The sequence below is a fragment of the Chelonia mydas genome, chromosome 10 (assembly GCF_015237465.2).
Source record: "Chelonia mydas isolate rCheMyd1 chromosome 10, rCheMyd1.pri.v2, whole genome shotgun sequence".
NCBI classification, from domain to species: domain Eukaryota; kingdom Metazoa; phylum Chordata; order Testudines; family Cheloniidae; genus Chelonia; species Chelonia mydas.
In genome coordinates, this window is record NC_051250.2 from 56,341,804 (window position 1) to 56,350,970 (window position 9,167).

General features: G+C 43.5%; 1 long non-coding RNA gene across 1 annotated transcript; it reads right to left on the reverse strand.

Moving 5' to 3' along the window:
* Positions 1–5,858: 5,858 nt before the first annotated feature.
* LOC119567253 lies at positions 5,859–8,281 on the reverse strand. Its single transcript, XR_005227190.2, has 3 exons — positions 8,133–8,281; positions 6,464–6,704; positions 5,859–6,370 (listed from the first exon to the last, which is right to left on the reverse strand). It is a non-coding gene; the product is annotated as an uncharacterized LOC119567253 (long non-coding RNA).
* Positions 8,282–9,167: the final 886 nt, after the last annotated feature.

Below are 9,167 nucleotides of genomic sequence, written 5' to 3' on the forward strand. Positions count from 1 at the left end.
TAGAAGAGTGTAAAACAAGATCAAGTCCAGTGATATCAGTGGAGTTACACTGGTGTAAATGAGATCAGAATCCGTGTCAGAGTCTACAGTATGGTGATGGCACTGTCAATGTTTGAACTATTTTTTGGAATGTAGAAACACTCTATTTTCTCAAATTTTTCATCTGGTAAAATCTCTATGATCCCTCCTATGAAAATTTCCTCCATTATGAAAATGATCTTTTCTTCGCAAGAGTACTGCTTCCATTTAGCTCTGCAAAGCAATTGCACAGCATCTGCCGAGAAAGACACCAGTTAAACACCTTTTGTATGTGGTGCTGGGATCAATAAGTTTGGCTTCAGCAGTTAGTTTCTTGGGACTGAACAAAACCTCTTACCAGCTTCTACCACATACAGTAGTTCTGATTATGAGCAAAATTTAATTTCCAAGTAGAGAAGCAATTTGTTCATCTTTGTGTAAATGAAGGGTAATTGGGAATAAAATAGACACCCATCTGGAAATAAGAACATAAGAATGTCGCTACTGGGTCAGACCAAGGGTCCATCTAGCCCAGTATCTTGTCTTCCAACAGTGGCCAGTGCCAGGTGCCCCAGAGGGAATTAATCATCAAGTGATCCATCCCCTGTCACTCATTCCCAGCTTCTGGCAAACAGAGACTGGGGATGCCATTGATGGACCTATCCTCCATGAATTTATCGAGTTCTTTTTTGAACCCTATTATGGTCTTGGCCTTCACAACATCCTTTGGCAAGGAGTTCCACAGGTTGACTGTGCATTGTGTGAAGAAATACTTCCTTTTATTTGTTTTAAACCTGCTGCCTATTAATTTCATTTGGTAACCCCTAGTTCTTGTGTTATGAGAAGTAGTAAACAGCACTTCCTTATCTACTTTTTCTACACCAGTCATGATTTTATAGACCGCAATCATATCTCCCCTTAGCCATCTCTTTCCCAAGCTGAAAATCCCAGTCTTATTAATGTCTCCTCAGATGGAAGCCGTTCCATACCCCTAATCGTTGTTGCCCTTTTCTGAACCTTTTCCAATTCCAATATATCTTTTTTTGAGATGCGGGCGACCTCATCTGCACACAGTATTCAAGATGGATTTATGTAGAGGCAACATGATATTTTCTGTCCTATCATCTATCTTTCTTAATTTTTCCCAGCATTCTGTTTGCTTTTTTGACTGCCACTGCACATTAAGTGGATGGTTTTCAGAGAACTATCCTCAGTGACTCCAAGATCTTTCTTGAGTGGTTGGTAACAGCTAATTTAGACCACCATTTTATATGTATAGTTGGGATTATGCTTTCCAATGTGCATTACTTTGCATTTATCAACATTAAATTTCATCTGCCATTTTGTTGCCCAGTCACCCAGTTTTGAGAGCTCCTTTTGTAGCTCTTCACAGTCTGCCTGGGTCTTAACTCTCTTTAGTATTTTTGTATAATCTGCAAATTTTGCCACCTCACTGTTTATCTCTTTTTCCAAATCATTTATGAATATGTTGAATAGGACTGGTCCCAGAACAGACCCCTGGGGAACACCACTCTCCATTCTGAAAACTGACCATTTATACTTACCCTTTGTTTCCTATCTTTTAACCAGTTACCAATCCATGAGAGCACCTTCCTTCTTATCCAGTGGCAACATACTTTGCGTAAGAGCCTTTGGTGAGGGACCTTGTCAAAGGCTTTCTGAAAATCTAAGTACACTATATCCACTGGATCCCCTTGGTCCACATACTTGTTGACCCCCTCAAAGAATTCTAGTAGATTGGTAAGGCATGATTTCTCTTTCTAAAACCACGTTGACTCTTCCTCAACAAATTATGTTCATCTATATGTCTGACAATATTGTTCTTTATTATAGTTTCAACCAGTTTGCCCAGTACTGAAGTCAGGCTTACAGGCCTGTAAAGGCCGGGATCATCTCTGGAGCCCTTTTTAAAAATTGGTATCACATTAGCTATCCTCCAGTCATCTGGTACAGAAGCTGATTTAAATGATAAGTTACAGACTACAGTTAGTAGTTCTGCAATTTCACATTTGAGTTCCTTCAGAAATCTTGGGTGAATACCATTTGGTCCTGGTAACTTATTGCTGTTTAATTTATCAATTTGTTCCAAAACCTCCTCGAATTATACCTTAATCTGGGACAGTTCCTTAGATCTTTCACCTAAAAAGAATGGCTCAGGTTTGGGAATCACCCTCACATCCTCAGCCATGAAGACTGATGCAAAGAATTCATTTAGTTTGAAGGTTTCAGAGTAGCAGCCGTGTTAGTCTGTATTCGCAAAAAGAAAAGGAGTACTTGTGGCACCTTAGAGACTGTTGCAAATCCTCCCCAAAGCCCCCCCCCCCCGCCCCCAATCAGTGCAATTATTTCCACATAAAGGATCAGTCTCCTATCTTTTATCATAATGTTTGCATGTTGTCCTATTCAGAATTGTTCATTAGAGACAGAGGTCCAAAATCTAGACATAGACCAATTCCACACTCCAGAGCACATAAATAACTCCTGTTGATCTCAAAAGGAGTTATGTACAGTGGCTGAAATTCAACCATATACAAAGGGCCAGCACAAGACTATCTTAAGCCCAGTGTTGAGGTCTTAAGTGGGGACTTCCATAATGCATAAGTCTGGTCCTGGCCCTCTGCATGCAGGTGAATTTCACCCATAGTGCATCAAGAGAAGAACATTACTTTTAGATTGTTCTGCTCATGTCACCACTCTATCAGGGACTGTAATTTCATTCTCTGTTTGTACAGCACCTAGCACACTGGGGTCCATGATTTGGATTCCTGCAATATTGGGACTACTGCAGTATTAATACTGTCTATCATGCATTCAGAGCCTTATCCAACTTATTACCACTCTGTGCTCACTCATTGTCACATTCCCCTTATGCCCAAACTGCAGAACTAACAGCTCTTTTGTGTTCTCTTCCCACTCTTTTCTTCCATTTCTAATGCTACATGATACACTCTGCCTTGAACCCCGTCCCTGAATTTGGTCTGCCATGCCTTCACTCTCCTTTCTCAAAGTACAATTATATTCTTTAAAATAGTCTAATGTCACTCAACAGGGCTGCTGCCAGTGTATATTCAGCACTTTAAAGATCAGAAAAATATATTTTCCTCCTTCTTTACTTATTTTAGCCTTGCAGAGCCAAAACAGCTGAGAGAGAGTGAACTGCAGTTTCTATTCTATCTCATACATCAGCAACAGAATTGTTTACCAAATTCCACTCAGTTACACCTGTGCAAACCCATTAAAGGTAATGAGGCTGCACAAGTATCACTGAGGGCATAATTTGGCATGCAGGGTTTTTATTTCTTGTGGTGATGCATGAGCCAGAATGAACTCAGTTTGACTTTAAGAGCACTGGCTGAGATTGCAGGGTTGGTACCTGGGGAAAAAAATATTGTCTTATTTATAAATTGAGCACATTTGATCTGGAAATCATTGAGATGCAGTAATTGTATTTTTACAAGGATGCTTTTCAGAGTATAATCACACTTTAAAACTCACTCCTTTAAACACTACTAACATCTCTCCCTCCGGGAGTGAAGACTCTACTCAAGAGAGGAAAAAAGTAACTGAAAACCAACCAAACAAATAAAAAACATTGACCCACAAGATGTGTGCTAAGCATCTCTGCTCACTCAACCCCAATTCAGCACGATACTTATGTACATGTGGACCTTTAAGCACATGTATTGACTGAGTCAAACCAATGGGACTCATGATCTCTTCCAACAGAAATCTCTGGATAAATCACTTGTCACCACTTCTGGTCCTGTGAAGAATGGCTGCCAGAGTGGGAAGCCACCTAGAAGAGCCTTGGTAGGAGGCTTAAGCTTGGGTGCTCAAGACCATTAGGCTGGAGGAGAGATGTAGGCTTGATGGACATAGGAGGAAAAGAATAAGGAATTTATAGATTGTAGGCGGTATGGGGAGAGTGTGGAACTGATTTTTTATAAGAGGAGATGGCAAGAGTCTTTTACGCAGGGAACATCTTGGGTATCACCTGAGGTGGCATGTTTGTATTTGAATTTTGTATCTTTTTGTATCTTTGAATTTTGGCAATACTTCAGTGGTATCAGGAGATCTGAGCATGCCCCTTTGAAGTCAGTGCCACCAAGCCTGGGCCCAGCAGAGTATCTAGCCAGGCTTGTCCCTTAACTTTATTTTATTCTTGAAGATGTTTGTGAACATGAAGTCTTTGCCCAAAGAGGGAGAGGACTCGCAGAAAGCCAAACCTGATTCTGTTCTTTTTCTATTAATAAATTATTTCTTCTCAGTATATTATGGCAAAGTAATATGGCTTGTTACTTTCCAATATGTTAGCAGGATATCTGTTTTTAGGGGCCACATTAAAAGGCAGGTTGTTGTGCTTGGGGACTTTTTTTTCCAAATAGTGTTCATGTCATAAATATAAAGGGAAGGGTAAACCCCTTTAAAATCCCTTCTGGCCAGAGGAAAAATCCTCTCACCTGTAAAGGGTTAAGAAGCTAAAGGTAACCTCGCTGGCACCTGACCAAAATGACCAATGAGGAGACAAGATACTTTCAAAAGCTGGGAGGAGGGAGAGAAACAAAGGGTCTCTGTCTATATGCTGCTTTTGCTGGGGATAGACCAGGAATGGAGTCTTAGAACTTTTAGTAAGTAATCTAGCTAGGTATGTGTTAGATTATGATTTCTTTAAATGGCTGAGATAGAAACTGTGCTGAATAGAATGACTATTTCGGTCTGGGTATCTTTTTTGTAATTTAAGGTTTTGCCTAGAGGGATTCTCTATGTTTTGAATCTAATTACCCTGTAAGGTATCTACCATCCTGATTTTACAGAGGGGATTTCTTTACTTCTATTTACTCCTATTTCTATTAAAAGTCTTCTTGTAAGAAAACTGAATGCTTTTTCATTGTTCTCAGATCCGAGGGTTTGGGTCTGTGGTCACCTATGCAAATTGGTGAGGATTTTTACCAAACCTTTCCCAGGAAGTGGGGTGCAAGAGTTGGGAGGATTTTGGGGGGAAAGACGTGTCCAAACTACGTTTTCCAGTAAACCCAGTTAGAGTTTGGTGGTGGCAGTGGATATTCCAAAGACAAAGGATAAAATTAATTTGTACCTTGGGGAAGTTTTAACCTAAGCTGGTAAAAGTAAGCTTAGGAGGTTTTCATGCAGGTCCCCACATCTGTACCCTAGAGTTCAGAGTGGGGGAGGAACCTTAACAGTTCATTTGATCTTTTTTTCCTTCATATTTAACTAATTCATTCTCTGTCACTGGACTTTAAGAGTAAGTGTGAGATCTAAGTCACCTAAATGCTCTTGAAAAGCCACCCTAAATAATCAGTAAGTAATTCTGGAGACTAATTACTACACTTCATTATTTGCATAATATGTTAATTATGAACTACTGTTTTTGATAAGCAAATTAAAATCCAGTAATTACTAGAACTATGTGTCTACTCTTGAATGTAAATGAATAGGGAGGACATTTTGTTTGTCATGGTGTCCGGAATGGGTCCCAGCTGAGAGTGCCAACCACAACTCAGATTGTAAGAAAACAGGGCAGACACCCAAATTGGTGGTATATTCTATAATTAGATTTAACTAAACCAGCAAGAAATATGTGCTCCTGGATCACTATACTAGCTTACCATGGAGCCACAGCCAGTCCCCTTACACTCCAGCCTATATTACCAACCAGACAAACTGAACTTAATGGTGAAAGGTTATTAAAACCAAATATCATCACACATTCAGTTACTCCCACCCCCAAAGGGCCAGTCACTTACCCCAGGTCAGGGTATATTTGAGATCTCACCAAAGACAATGCTGAAGCCAGTTTCTTTAGTAAACTAAAGCTTTATTAGTGAAGAAAAAAATAAGAGTTATTGAGAGAGGTCAAAGCAGGTAAAATACATTACAGGTGAATCAAAGTTTGTAAGTCCAATGTGATAGCAGAGGTGTGGTAATTTGCTGGTGTCCAGTAGTCTGTCAGGGTCACCTAGAATGGCTCTATGGATCTCAGTCCAATACCTCAGAATTCCACCCTGTCAGAATTCATCAGTCCAGAGATAAAGGATCATTCCCAGGTCATACTTTTATAGCTGTCTTCCCCAAAAAGCAGTCAAGCAAATGCTTGCTTATTCGAGTGGTGTCCCTGTGGGTGCTCCTCTCTAGGTGTCGGTGCGTCCCTGCGCCGGAGATTGGAGATTTCTCGCAGCAGTACTCGGTCGGGGGAAGGGCGTGCACAGGAGTTGTCTCGTGCAGCCGTTGGCACCTCCTGTAGCATGTGCTCCCCCGACCATCATCCTTGGCTGCAGACGGAGCTCCGCAGCAGTGCTCTCTTTGATACTTTCTGGGGGGAAAAAAGTTACAAGTTACATAGGAACTTCTTTTTAGTCTATACTTAGTTACATTGTTTAGTTAGTCTTAGTCTATACATAGTTACTTAGTTTCTTCTTCCAGTGCTGTCCCTGTGGGTGCTCCACTCTAGGTGATGGTGCGTCCCGGCGCCGTTGATCGGAGATCTTCGGTAGTAGTGCCTGGTCAGGACGCACGCACTCAGCTGATATCTCCCGTCTCGCTGGAATCTTCCTGAGCGCGTGGGTCCCGCACCCTCCTCAGTTCCTTCTCAACCGTCCTCGGCTGAAGACTGGATTCGGGGCAGTGCTGATCCTCTTCCCTGGTTTCTGAAGGAAACAATTACAGAGAACATAGAAATAGTTAGTTAGTAACATCCCAGTTGTTTCCCTTCCTTTAGAATAGTTATTTAGTTTAAAAACAAAACAAAACAAAACAAAAAACAACTTCAAGTTTGTCTCCCACTGAGACATTCTCCCCTGGCATTACTAGCGCAATAATGCCAGGGGCTTCAGGATTCAAGAAATGTGCTTCCTGTCAGGACTTTGTGCCAGTGTCTAATGGACACTCACGTTGTGTGAAGTGCCTCCACGAGACACACGTCCCTGCCAAGTGTGTCCACTGCACGAGCCTCAAAACCAGGGCTCGTTGTGACAGGGACCTATGGCTGAAAATGCTTCTCATGCAGAAATTCCTGCAGCCACCTCTGGAGATAGGCAATGGCAAACCCTCTCTCTCACGCTCCCCGGCCAGGCCCGAACTGGCCAGGAGCCCGGCTTCACCCTTTCTGGAGCAGAGGCAAGAAGCTCTGCAGCCACCTATCAAGAAGGGCAGTAAACCCTCTCCCTCAGGCTCCCCTGCCAGGTCAGAACCGACAGGGAGCCCGGCTTCACCCTCTCATGCGAAGAGGCAAGAAGCCCTGATGTCTCCTCTCAGAGACACTCAAGAGGGTAAAGGATCTCTGGCAGGGTCTTTACCCTTCGTGCTGTCAGTGCCGAGAGCAGGCAACTCTGACCGCCCTTGCACTTCACAAGCAACTCACATGGGGCTCACAAGCAGGGACCCGACTTCCCGCAGCGGGAAGCTCTCCTTGGCACCAGTTCCCCCGGCACTGACAATTGACCCAGTGCCAACAATGTGTTTCACCCTGGTGCTGACCAGAATGTCAGCACCGAGCCTGCCTGCCGCCCCCCGAGCAGATTCAGACCCTCTGTGGGACTCTCACAAACGGCTCTCGGCACCTGCAAAAGTGAAACTAAAATCACTCCGGGCTGGCGTTCACACTTCACTCTCTGCAGCACACCAGCCTAGGGAAGAGCAACAATTCCTGCATCAGCAAGATATCTCTGTGGCCCCCAAGCCTGACTCCCCGCTCCTAGACACAGGAGCACTCACTGTTTGAACAGCAGCTCTCACCACCTGACCTGGATACTTTCACTGATAGTGAGAACGGCACACAGCAGCAGGCAGAGTTCTCCCTGCCTGGGTCTTCCCCTCCACCAGAGCCATACATACCCCAAGACATGGGGCATCATAAGAATCATCCTCAGTTTCCCTGCTTTGTCCCCCAGTAGCCAGGACCCAACTTTTTCCTACCCGGTGCCCTGGCCCCAGTGGTACCCGTGGTCAGCTCCTGCCACCGCTCCTCCTTGCGCCCCTTCTACCAGACCGCAAGCTCATACTATGCCTATATCCTCAGCTCTATCAACATCTAGAGCTACTGAACCCCCTCACTCGAAGAAGAAGAAGTTACTCACCTTGTGCAGTAATGATGATTCTTCGAGATGTGTGTCCCTGTGGGTGCTCCACTACCCACCCTCCTCCCCTCTACTTCAGAGTTCGCACAGCCGAGCTCTGTGGTAGAGAAGGAATGGAGGGGACGGTCGGGGGAGCACATGCTACAGGAGGTGCCAACGGCTGCACGAGACAACTCCTGTGCACGCGCCCTTCCCCCGACCGAGTACTGCTGCAAGAAATCTCCGATCTCCGGCACAGGGAGGCACCGACACCTAGAGTGGAGCACCCAGAGGGACACACATCTCAAAGAACCATCGTTACTGCACAAGGTGAGTAACTTCTTCACTCACAGCATGGGCTCTTCCTTTGATGAAGAAAGCATTTGGAGTCTTTGACCTTGGGTCACCACATCAAGGACCGCTTGCTTTGAAATACACAAGTAGTTCAGTTACAGTGACATACATATGTAATTGCCTGCAATTAGATTCTAATGGGAATAGAGAAGTGGAAAAAAAGACAGATAACATTCATTAGTTCTCAGGAAGTCTACACATCAAGCAAATTCTCATTGTAATGCTAGCACAAACCTCTGATCTAGGATTAATTCAGCAAAGGGTATACGTATATAATGCAAATCAACAAGCTACAGATACATGAAGGCAATAGCACTTACATTTCTTGAACTATTCTGAGAGACAAGTGAATTGGCTTGACCCCATTACAGTGCTTCTTGGCATTCTTTTGATTCCTATCAGCATAAGTGAATGGACCTATGTCTACTAGCCCACTTAACATCTCTTTGATACCCTCATGCAAGTGATTGGTACACCCAATCCTTATTTGATGCTTTGACCTGAGCTGGCTTGCTGTCAGCACCACAGTCTTCTAAAATTGAAAACAAAAGCTAGCTACCTGTTGTTGACCGTTTGTTGAATGTAACCAAGCTTGTATTATGTAGCATAAGCACCAGAATGCTTGTAAGCTTGCAGCATGTAGCAAAGTCCAACCACATCAATGTATTTTGTATGTATCTTGGTAATGAGGTATACTCTGGA